The 13,241-nt window shown below is 36.7% G+C and overlaps 1 pseudogene; it reads left to right on the forward strand.

Moving 5' to 3' along the window:
* The first annotated feature begins 8,213 nt into the window (after positions 1-8,213).
* LOC119868180 lies at positions 8,214-9,271 on the forward strand (annotated as a pseudogene).
* The last annotated feature ends 3,970 nt before the right edge of the window (positions 9,272-13,241 follow it).

Here is a 13,241-nt window from a genome sequence, read left to right on the forward strand (position 1 = left end):
ACTGATTGATTTTTTTTTTTTCAGAGTTCAACCAACTTGGCATTCTTCTAATAAATTCAATATGTTCTTTATCTTTTTTGGCTATTGCTGGATTTGATGTGTTCATGCGTTGTTCACAATTTTTTCTTGGTGCATGTTGATGCATTTTCATTTTCCTTTCTTGTGAAGCCTTTATTATGTTTTGGTATCTGGATTATGCTGCTCATAAAATTAGTTAAAGAATGTTCTCTTCCCCCCACCTCTTTTTTGAATTACTTGGTTTGAGATGCATGTTATTTATTCTGAAATGTATGATATAATTTACCAGTTAAAGTTATATGAGCCAGAGATTTTCTTTGTGGGAAAACATAAAGTTATGATTCAGTTTTGGCAGGGAGTATTAAGGTTTTCTACTTCTTGAGGCACTTTGAATAATTTCTGCTTTACAAGCAAACTAAGTCCATGTCATATAGTTTTTAAATGTACTGATGCAAAAATTTTTATAATAACCTCTTATGTTTTAAATGTCTTCTTTCCTTCTTACATGTTTCAACCTTCCATTGGCATCATTTTTATTGTGTCTGCCAAAACACCCTTGGCACTTCTTTCTTTAGGAGAGAAACTCTTTGTGATAAACTGTGTTTTATTTGTCTGAAAGTGTTTTTATAATACTTTTATTTTTGAAGAATATTTTACAGGAAACAGAAATATAAGTTGGCAGTCATTTCTCTCAGCCCTTTGGTAATATCATCCCCTTGTTTTCTGGTTTCCTTTATCTTTTGGGGGAAGTCAGCTTTGGGTCAGATTTTTACTTCTTTGAAAATAAATTATACTTTGCCCCCTCTGGACACTTTTTAGATCTTCTTTTTCGTTGTTGGTTTTCAGCAGTTTTATTAGAATCATTCTTGATAAGGTTTGCTTTGAAATTATCCTGTTAGAAGTTCTTATTGCTTTAAATGTGTGGCTTGATGACTTTTATTAGATTAGGAAAATTCTCAGGAATTCTCTCTTCCAGCACTTCTTCTTATCCAATCCCCTGTATCTCATTCTGAGCCACCAAATCCTAGGCTCAATTCCTTTCTGGATCGTCTACAAATGCTCACTGCCCTAGTAGCTTTCTGCTGCCATTAAATAGATGTGGATGTTTTATAAAATATTTTACCCATATTTTCTCAGTGTTGTTAGTAGAAGAGTATCTGAATCAACCTATTCTGTCATTGCTGGAATTCAAAAAAAATCTATGAAATTCAGCTGAATAGAATCAGAATTAATTTCATAGGTTTTTCATTTATTAAAAAATCTCAGAATAATTTTATTCTTGTAATGTTTTCATAGGATATGTTAATTTCTGGACATTATGTTATATATCACATGTTTTACTGAAACCTGCAGTTTTACTATAACCTGTTACTGTTTTTGTTAGAAGAATACACTTGTGCTCCTCTAATTTCTCCCTAGAGTTTTCACAGATAAATGTTGCAATCCATGCTTGAGAACTAATGGGAAAAAAATCCTCCCTCACTTTCCTCCCTGATAGAATTGTTTTGCTTTGTTTCTAAGCTAACCAAAGAGTATCATCAAAGTACACAGACTATGAAACCACAGTTTATCATACATTCTCAAAGTGGGATATGACATATAATTTTTTTAAAAAAATCTCTTGACTGTTATTGAAGTGATAACTACAGTTGATGTGGATTCTTGTCATGTTTTTAAAATGTGTTGTGAATCCCCACCTTTGGAATGATACACACCTGCCACTTGGAATGGGCATATATGGGATTGTATAACAATGAAATTAAGCCATTAAGAATTGAGTGGTGTAAAAGTTAGATAGGAGGAGCCAGATTTTGTATAGGGAAGGTAGAGGACAGAGGGCCAAAATTTAATAGCTGTTTATTGATTCTCAAGCCCAAACTCTGAACTTCTGTTTGAATCTTAGGAAGAACGTGCTGAACTGTAATTAGAAGTAGTGGCATCATTTCAGTATACCTCACTACTAAGGGGGATAGCATAGCAGATTCCACTATGATAGGTTTCTTTTATGTGCATGTATTGGTATGAGTTGTGTTTTCAAAAGTAATGTATTTTTTTTTGTAGAACATACTGATGGTGGATAGTAATCAGAATATCAGATGAGAAATCAGAACTCAAACTATCATCTTGTCTCTCTATTGCTAACACTTTTAGTTAAAATTTCTGTGGCCAAAAATAATAAAAATAATAATTGATGCTGTCACTGAGTTAACTCGCCAGCCGCTCTTTAGTCATAGCAAGTTAAGAACCCTGTGAAGATTTTTGTATCATACAAAGAATAATTGTGAACACTACTTTCCTAACCTGGGTAGTAATAATAGTTGGAAGCTGACTGTTATGAAATGAATAAGTTATGGGAATAAGAGGTACTGCATAGGGAATATAATCAGTGATATTGTAACAGGATCATATGGTGGTAGATAGTGGCTTCATTTGTGGTGAGCATAACATAGAGTTTAGAGATGTTGTATCACTACGTTGTACCCCTGAAACTCCTGTAACATTGTCGGTCAACTACGCTCAAATACAAAAATTTTTAAAAAGATGAGTTGGAAACCAAATTCCTTCCTTCATTTATTATCCATTCACTAATTCATTTGACACTTGAGTCCGAAACACTTTTGATGCTCCAGATTGTTCTTAGTGTGTCAAAATAGTCCTCACTGCCTTGATAGTTCTCTAATGCCTTCAACCAGATAAGTGCTTATTTATCTGTTTGGTTTAGCCCATGATTTGTAGTTTTCAGCAGGAGATTAATTTTGACCCATAATAAACAACAGAAAGTACTCACTTTGAAGGGTATTTCAAGACCATAAAAATAACTGTGTGGTTTCAACTCATGCAAAACAATCTTAATAATCAACGTGGAGAATTATTATTTTTTTTGGTGACCTTTGAAAATTCTTGTTAAAATATTACGACTCTAATTCTCAGTTAATGTATAGGAAAATAAAACAATAGTTAAACTAACATTTATGTAACACCCTGTAATTTAAAACAGCAACATTGATAAAATGTTTTATTTCTGTTTAGACGAGTTATTAAGAGTAATATGAATAGTGCTTGCTTTCTTATCATGTAATTTATGAAACAGAGAAGAACCTTTTCAATGCTTGGGTGCATTATCATAATCCTTTCAAAGATTGGGTCAACTTCCAATATTTTGTCACTTGTTCATTGTCGTGAAATATCTCCAAGAGTTCCTTTCTTGGGAAGGTTGTGTTGCTGCCATTACTTCCTCAAGAACAGATTCATCCTTTTTATTACAGCCACTTCCTTTAATTATATCACTAAGATCACCTTCCCCGAGTTCCTCTGGTGGCATATCTAGCTAGAGTCCCTCAAATGATGGGGCTGTTAACATTGTCATGGTTAACTCTTTTACAGTCTGTTCATGTTCTATTTGAATTTCACTGCTAGTATTATCACTTTGTGTTTCTTTGTTGGACTTATATTTTGTTGCCCAATTTTCTATTTGGGTTAGCCATTTTTGAGAAATGCCACATGGGTTTATCATGGGGAAACAAGGAAGCGACACTGCTCTACACTTTGCTGTCTATGTATGACATGAATAACAGACACTCACTGACTAATCACAGACAGACATTGAAAGAAGGTATTTGATCTGTCACTGATTGTGATATAAGACTATTGTGTACAGAATGATTTGTGAACTGAAGAGCTAGCATCTTTGTACTTGAAAGAATTTCTCACAGTTAATGAACTGTGGAAATTGAAATTTGAATCAAGTTGTTCAAGATTGGCATTATTTAATTAAATTGGGAGAACTGAAATGTGTACATATAGGACCATGCAGAGGGAAAACTGTATGTTTAGCATTTTCTACTTACTGAGAAGCTCTCACCGTGAATGAAACATATGCTGGTGAAGTCACTAGAAAGACGTACTTCACTCAGGATCTTGATCTGGCATTTCACCAGAGGACAAGTTCAATCACTTAACTCCTTTGGCCTGCTAGCATCTCAGTATTTCTGGGTCCTCCTTGCCAAATGAGGGATTCCTTTATTAACTGACATTTAATGAGGCACAGAGTTTAGAGTGCAGTATTGGCCAAAAAGAATATGAAATAATTCAGATCCTTCAGAGTCTGCAAATGCAAAATGACTTGTGAGTGCTAATGGAACCAAAAGATTTCACCTGACTGTGGACCAAGTCTAAAAGGGAATTGAGCCAGACAGTAAATAAAATGAGCCAGGGCTATTGCAGTGGCTGTTAGTCTGCAGTCAAAGAGAGCATGGTGCTGCTGGGCACCAGCTGTGGTGCCACTATGATGTGCCAGACGGAACTGCCAGTGTTTTATCGCTTTTATCTGGTTCATTAATTACTTTTAATCATCAAATTATTTTTAATATTTTTGCTTGGGTAAAATAGTGTTGAAGGGATATCATTTATTATATGAAAGCCAAACAAAATATGTCCCCTGATGTGACATTGTGAGGTTGACTGTGTGGCATAGAATAAATAATGTCCTGTAACTCAAGCTATTACTATCACTGCTGACTCATTCAATGACAGCAGAAAGCCACTTGAGTTTTTTTATGTTTTAGTTTCTAAGCTATTAAGAGTAATTAAAGAGCTTACCCACATCACAGAGATCTGGGATTCATAAAGTACTGGTTTTAAAATATTTTGAAAGTTTTAGATAAAAAAATGTTAAGGTTATTTTAAACATTGTTACTAAGTTACTACATGAATCAAACCATTGTAATAATTGATACTTTCCAAATTTAAAATAGGTTTTAGTATTATGTGCATGCCTGAACGAGTCATTTAGATATCAGTACCAAATTAGGGATTTCACAGGGAGTGGCAGTGTGGGTAATATGACTTCTAATATTGCAGCAATGTAATTGTGCTTTTAAGTGCTTTGTAGAAGGCTGTAGTCGATTGAATCATAGGAGAGTACCATTTTTGTATGTCAAAAATGTTGAAGCATTGGGAATTCCATATAGTTCATATTTTATTATACGTACTTCATATTTCATTTTTAGTTTAACCTAAAAGGCCAAGAATGAATTCCATTTCCATTCTTTACCCTAGCTAAGACTTTTAATCTCTCTTTAAGTCCCGGTTTCTCAATTACAAATTGAACGTAATATAGTTTGCCATTTCAAAAATGTAGGGATGAGCAGGAATATTTATTTTTCTCTATCCTCTTATCCCTCTGAATGTATCTCCTACCTGCCAATCTATATATTAAGAATGATAGATCCTTTATTTACTGGCTGTGTGAACACATCTAAACCTCAGTATTCAATTATAATATAATAATAGTAAATACTAAAATGGACTCGTATTTGGATTAAAGGAGGCAATGCATATTAAGTATTTCAAATGGTACCAGAAACTTAGTATATGTTTAACATGTATCAATTATTAATTTTTTAGCTTTTAGAGCAGAAATGAAGCATTATTTCCCATGTTTAGTGTTATCTTCACATTTTTGTCTAGTCAGAAAACTTTCTGTTGTCTGACTGTGTGATTAATAAAATACGCTGATTAAGAAAAGTGCCACATCTGTCATTCAATTGTGCATAATAAGTAGGTAGTTAAAATGTTTAATTGAGTTAATTTCTCATTTTAGAAAAAAAAATAGATTACAGTTGACTTCCAAGCCATTCAAAATATAATTTGTTCATCACTAAGAAAGTACTTCAGAATGCTATAAAGCCTGAGGGTCTTTCTTACAACCATCTGTTATAATTGCATTATGGATGTGTAGATGAATCAATTAATAGAGAATGTTAGTCAATAGAATCTTGGATAAAATAGATTGTATGGTGTTGTTTAATTGACTCATCTTTAATTCTTTAAACAAATTCTGACTTTAATTACTGGAAGGTGCAATGTTCTTTTTTTTTTTTTTTGTCAGTAACCTATTCTCCATAAGTAATGATCTAAATAGAGGATCTCATTTTGAAAGGTATTGCTGTAATGCCTTTTCTCCACATGTCAGTGGTAGAACTGGAAGCGCACCATGTTGATCTTGCCTTCTTTGGAAGGCAGTTATGCCAAAGCTGTCCTGTTTGCTTCCTGTTTGACACACTCAAACCAAATATCCTTCTGGCTTCTGACTCTTGGCTCCCTTCTCTGCCATCAGTGACCCTGCTTCTCTCTTTGGATATGATGCTTCTTTCTGGTCTATCTGGCTTTGACTCTTGGCTTTCCCTCAAGGATTGGCCTGACTTTGGACAGGAAGCTCTTCAGAGTACCCTATGACCATTCCCTCAGAATCAATTTGCCTGGCTCTAATGATTTGGACAGCCACAGGTTGGCTTGACTGGCCAGGGGATTCAGCTAATGCAAAAGAGTATTGAGAGGTGGGAATATTCATTAAGACTCTATGAGAAGCTTTGAACACATGCAGAAATGTCACCTAACAGCTTTCACTTGCTCTTGGGGGCAAACAATTTGTAAATCATAATAAATGTTTGATGCTTCAGGAAGAACAACATTCGAGTCATAGAGTTTTATTTTAAACACTAGGGTTACGTGGCTGTCTTCTGTGTGTCTTTCTATTCTGTAGTGCTCCTGAAAACCTGAACACCACCTGAGTGTATAAAAAAATGCAGCTACATGCTTTTCCCTCTGCTGTAAAAAGCCTGGCACTAACGACATCTTCTGTCAACGCTGATAATTATTAGAGAAGACTTTCCATTTCTGCCACTCAGGAGAAAATGTAAGCAGCACAACCCTCTAAGAGTCAGATTAGAGAGCTTTCATGATATTCGAGGTCAATTTTCCGACAAGTATTCTTGCAGGCATGATTAAATTCTGTGTGATTTTCAAGTATCACCTTAGAAATGAAAAGTTGCCCATTGTTTTATTTATGTATCTTACATAAAACTCTAATGGTTTCAAATAATAAAATACAATGGAAAGTGTTGACATTTTGAGTTTTCAATTAGCAATATTGTTTTAAGCACTTACTTTGGAGTAAAAATTTGCACATTTATGACATTTATAAATGAAAACATTTGGTTGACTGATTTTAATGGTTGAACCATGAGAAATGCCTATTTCGGGAAAGTAAAAACTGCTGTTTTTCCTTTTTTTTTTTTTTTTTTTTATCTGCTTGGCCTTCCCATCAGGCCATTTGTTTTAAATATGCCAGATTTCTTTAATTATTCTTTTCAGTAATAGCTTTATGCTATTTAAATGACCTGGGAACATCTGTAGGCTGAAGCCAAGGCCAGTGGTCTGAATATGGAAAAATATTTGGATATTTTTTCTAAGGTTAAACAAAAACTGAACTGAAACTGAGGGAGGTCATATTAGAGAGAATCCAAACCAATTACAAGATCAAAGCAGATGGGAACTGGTGCTTGGTGTGAACTTAAGCCCTTCAGAGATAGCAGAGGCTCAGGCAGTTGTATTCAGTAGGGGTGTGTTCTGGAGAACCAGACTCTAGGAAACTAGGATGTATGCAAAGTCATTGTAGTTAGAAGAGAGGCTACAGGAACAGTGGTAGAAGGTAATCAAATATGAATAGAGAATAGGGACAGGAATCCAGTTAGTGAGGACGTAGGAAACAAAGGGTCAACTCAAGTTTCGTGGTGTTTTAGTGGCTTGACTACTAACATTCCCCCTGGACAAAAACTAGTCCCAGAGAATGGGGTAGGGATAAACCTTTGTGTGAGAAATAAAAGCATTTACTTTTTTGTGTTAAAGTATTACAATTAAAGAATCCAAACAGGCTATTGTAACATGAACCTTGCCTAGGATGCTGGCAGGTAAAGAGGAAATTCAAAGGTGGATCTGAAATGTATCAAGAGGGAGGAATTGATTGAATTTGTGGGTTGGTTGGAGGTGGAGAAGATGTCAGTGAGCCTTTTAAACTTTGTGTACCTGGGACCAGTTAATAGACAAAGGATAGGTCAATAGGAATCGCTCTTTGGGGTGAGGAGGAGGATCAGTTCTGGGTTTTAAGCATACTGAGTTTAATGTGATGGTGGAAATAGTTACAGAAACAACTGAGCCATGTGAAAAAAATGTCGTATGACCTACTACAGTGAAAATTCTTATATTCTTATATAACTGTAACCATCCTACATAATCATTTGTTGGTCTCAATGTCCCTGTAGCTTGCAGTCCTGAGCAAACTATTGAGACAATAGTGGAAAAGACAAGTCATTTAAATTTACAAATATCTGTCATCTTCTTGGAGAAAACACCAAATGGGAGATGATGTCGGTGCTGGGGGAGGACCCAGGGGGCCCAGGGGGCCCTGGAATGAGAGGCTGGATTGGCTTCCAAAGCTGGGGCCAGAACTGAGGCCACAGAGCTCGCAGAGGCAAGGCTGAGGACAATGAGTGGATCCCTGTCACCAAGCCTGGCCACCCAGTCAAGGGCGTGAAGGTCATGTCCCTGAAGGAGATCTTTCTCTTCTCCCTGCCTGTCAAGGACCCTGAGATCATGGACTTCTTCCTGGGGACTTCTTCCTTCCTCCCTCAAGGATGAGGTGTTTTTTTTTTTTTTTTTAAGATTTTATTTATTTATGAGAGAAAGAGAGAGAGAGGGGGAGAGAGAGGCAGAGACACAGGCAGAGGGAGATGCAGCCTCCATGCAGGGAGCTCGACACAGAACTCCATCCCAGGTCTCCAGGATCACGCCCTGGGCCGAAGGCGGCGCTGAACCACTGAGCCACCCGGGCTGCCCAAGGATGAGGTTTTGAAGATTCAGTCTGTGCAAAAGCAGGCCCGTGCTGGTTAACAGACCAGGTTCAGGGCATTTGTGGACATCGGAGATTGCAGGGGATATGTGGGTCTGGGTGTCAAGTGCTCCAGGGGAGGTAGCCATTGCCATCTGTGGAGCCATGGCCTGGCCAGTTTTCTATCGTCACTGGGGGCAAAGCTGCTAGGGGAACACGATCAGCAAGCCCCATACTGTCCCATGCGGGTGACCAGCCACTGTGGCTCTGTGCTATTGAGCCCCATCCCTGCCCCCAGATGTGCTGGCCAAGAAGCTACTGAGGATGGTCGATATCGACAGGTGCTACGCCTCAACCAGAGGCTACGCTGCCGCCCTAGGCAACTTCACCAAGGCCACTTCTGATGTCACTTCCAAGACCTACAGCTATCTCACCTGTGACCTCTGGAAAGAGAGTGTGTTCACCAAGTCTTCCTATCAGGAATTCACTGACCATCTTGTAAAGACCCACTCCAGAGTCTCCATGTCGAGAGCCCAGGCTCTAGATGTGGCCACCACATAGTTTCATACGATAAAAATGAAGTAAATTAAAGCCTGCTTAAAAAAATAATAAAAAATACATTTGCAAAGAATATTTACCTTTCTTCTTAATAAGACTAATTAATTTGGAATTAAAAATAAGGGGCATTAATGTATACAGTTGTTTAGCAGGAAAGCCAAGTTCACTGAAGTATACAAAACAGTGAGGCTGCAGATGGCTCTGGGGGTATCCTTTATATTGTATTGTGTATGAAAAAGGCACACTGGAATATGCGCATTACATAATCCGAGCAGCTATGCTTTAATGGTTTCAGATACGGCATTCATAAATAAATTTTAAAATAACACGATTTGAAAGTAAACAAATATAACAAAGTAGAAGTAAAATGAAATATTCTAATCCCATCCAACACATTTAAAGCTTGAGTAAAAGCCCCAAATGTATAAGGCCTGTATGAAGAAAATTACAAAGTTTTAAGGAGAATCTTAGAGGAAGGATTGGTTAAATGGAGAGACATGCTATTTTCTTGGATGGATGCCTCAGTGCTATAAAGATGATAATTTTATCTCTAGCCAGCCTATACATTTAACACAATCCCTGTGAAAATCCCAATGGCATGTTTTTTTTTTTTTTTTCCTGAACTTGAAAATAGGGATTCTGTGTTTATCTGAACAAATAAATGTGAGACTAGCAAGGACAAAATTTTAAAAGAAATACATTGAGAAGTGTGCAACTTTGTGATAGTATTTAATCTTATAGATAGTATCATGTATTAGAAAACTACAGTAACCAAAATGGGTATCGATAGATGATGGAGTTGAGAAGAATTGAAAGTACAAAAAGAAGTATAATTTTAGATACAAACTTATCATACTATGAAGTTGGCATTTCAAATCAGAGGTGAAATGTTGGACCATCCATTAAATGATATAGAAGCAACAGGCTGAGTAGGTAAGACAAATATTTTTTTAAAAGATTTTATTTATTCATTCATGGGAGACAGAGAGAGAGAGAGAGAGAGAGAGAGGCAGAGACACAGGCAGAGGGAGAAGCAGGCTCCATGCAGGGAGCCCGATGCAGGACTCAATCCCAGGACCCCACGATCACACCCTGGGCCGAAGGCAGGCACCAAACCACTGAGCCACCCAGGGATCCCCGGTAAGACAAATATTAATGTATATCATCATATTTTACCTTAGAGAAATGGAAGATGTGTTAAAGATATAGATAGAAAAATTAAACACTAAAAGAGACCGATCAAATACTGTTGAAAATTGATATGAATTTGACATGAGGGAAAAATTTCCCAAGGGGGGAATATGATAGTAAATAAAAGCAGTAAAGAAAGTTATAAACTTGATTATGTGTGTATTAGTAATATCTAATTACCTAAAACATGAATTAATTATGAAATTAAAACCACAATATTAGGGGAAAATATAGGAAAACATTTTCATGATTCCGGTATATGCCGAAATTTTCTGAACAGGATATAAGAAATACTACCCCTAGTGACGGGCACTGAGGGGGACACTTGATGGGATGAGCACTGGGTGTTATTCTGTATGTTGGTAAATTGAACACCAATAAAAAATTAATTTATTAAAAAAAAAAAGAAATACTACCCCTAAAGGAAAAATTAAGTGAGAGTGTACTAGCATTAGGAACTTTTGTTCATTAAAGGACAAAATTAAGAAAGTTAAAAAGTGATGCAGAGACTGTAACAAAATATTCTCAATACCTTTATCCAATGGAGATTTGTTTCTAGAATATATACAGGCTCCTACAAGTCAATTAAAAATTGTACCATAATAGAAAAATGATGAAAGGAGATGAACAGGCACCTCACAAAATAAGACATTGAAATGACTAAGAAATACAGGAAAAGGCACTAAACCACTACCCTGGATTAGAATAAGAGGCAGGGAATGAATAATAGATTTTGCTCTCCCAGAAGCCTTTGCACAAGACTACTCTGTGTCTTACTGAGCAGAAGTATATCATTTGGTCAATTCTAGTTGCAAGAAAGGATGCTAAAGGAGTATTTGGCATCTCTAACTTCTGTTGTGCAACTGGCCAAAGAGAAGGAGGTTGGATATTAGTGGGAAGTAGCATCTGTCACGATTTGTGATAAAATCAAATGAAATGTCTAAGAGATGTATTGAATATATAGATCTGGAATTCAGCAGAGAGATCAGTCTATAAATAATAACTGAGGTTCATAAGTATGCAGGGGGCATTCAAAAACCCTGGCTATGGATATGATCACTAAAGAAAGGAAGATAGAGTGAATAGAGACCTGTGCATCCAATCCTGGTGTACACAAAAATTTAATAATATAGTAGAGAGAGAGTAGGAATCCCAAAGGAGTTTGAAGAGCTGCAGGAGAAAAATCAAGAGAGAATAGAGTTTGGGGAGCAAATGGGGAGTGGATTTCTAAGAGGAAGGAGTCCAAACTTCAAATATTAATGCTGGATCTGAATAGGCAAAGTCTGAACAAGTCCTTTTAAATCCTCAGAAGATGTGAAAGGGGTAGGCTAATCGGAGAATACTTAAAAATTTGAGGGATTTTTTTCACTCTAGTTCTATACATATTTTATGTCAAGAGGTACAGACTCTTTTGGGGGGGGTGTACAGCATGATTGCAAGGTATTCTTCAGATAACAGCAGTGGGAACAAATCTCAGAATTTAACTAACACCTCCCATGACTGTTCCACTTTGTCTAATCACAGGCCCTGGCCTTGCATTCTGCTTCGTAAGCCCTTGATCACTGCCCCTGCAGTTCATTGAGACCAACTGGACACTTTGAAAATGTGTGATCTCAGTGCTGCTTTGGTAGCCAGATGGGAACCCCTCAGACCTACTCACAAGTCAGTAAAAATGGACTGAATAGCATGGGTCTCATTGTTTTCACTGACAGTGGTCATGGTTTCTTTCTCTCAAGCTTCCTAATAGCCAGAAAAGGACTCCGTGTGGACTCATAGCCTTGCCACTGTAGTAGTGAGCAAAAGTAGAAAAAAAAAAAAATTCAGGAAGGAGGATAGATCTCTTTGTCTTGTAATACACTAATCAACCTGTGCCCATTTCCCTCCTAACAGTACTGATTTTCACATGTGGTGTAACCTACCTAAACTTCCCTGGTAGGTTTGAAATGGCAGCTGGATGCTTTACCAGGTTTCTTACAGGCTCTCTATTTTGTGCTTGGCTGCTGAGCCATCACATCACAAAGAGAATTACCTTTTGGGAAGATGATCCATTGCTTGAGGTTAGGGACTTTGAAAGTTCCATTCTCACTTTGCTCCAGGCAGTATTGCAATCAGAGTGGATTTTTACCTTTAAGATTCTGCTCATCTTCAAAAAATATACTGCTAATGTATTGACAGCTTCATTTGACCTAGGAAGGGCGATTTTATTATCTGAGCATATAGTCTCAGGGCAAGTGGTCTTTGCTGGACCACAGGAGTAGCAGAGTATTCAGCTCGTGCACTGTCCCACCCTCTATAATTCAGTAACCAGAGATTTTCTCCTGCCATAGTCAGTGTAGATTCAGATTCAGCTGTTAGACTGAACCCCACAGACCTACTCACAAGTCAATAAAAGTGGAATCTCTTCCTACTTGTATTATTATTTTTTAAATCTTCACATTCTCTGGTCTTTCTCAGATAACTGTATGGATGACTATGAACAGAACATCTATTTTACTTCATTTCTCCTGCACTGACCACTTTCAGATGTCAAATTTTGTTTCCTCTTAACTTGAGGATTTTCCACTTTCTTCTGATTTTATCTTTGATGTCTTAATAATCTCTATCCTTTCAGGGTCCTAAGTAATATTAAGATACTTCCTTCACAAATCATAAGAATTTCCCAAATCATAAGTATCCTAATGAAATAAAATACCATGAATTTCAATTACCGATAACCTAGATTATTTTTGCAAAGAAATTAGTCTATATTAGAACATTATAATATTACCTGATAAAATCGAGGTTATATTAAGAAATGATTTTTAGG

Source organism: Canis lupus, chromosome X (assembly GCF_011100685.1).
Source record: "Canis lupus familiaris isolate Mischka breed German Shepherd chromosome X, alternate assembly UU_Cfam_GSD_1.0, whole genome shotgun sequence".
NCBI lineage: Eukaryota > Metazoa > Chordata > Mammalia > Carnivora > Canidae > Canis > Canis lupus.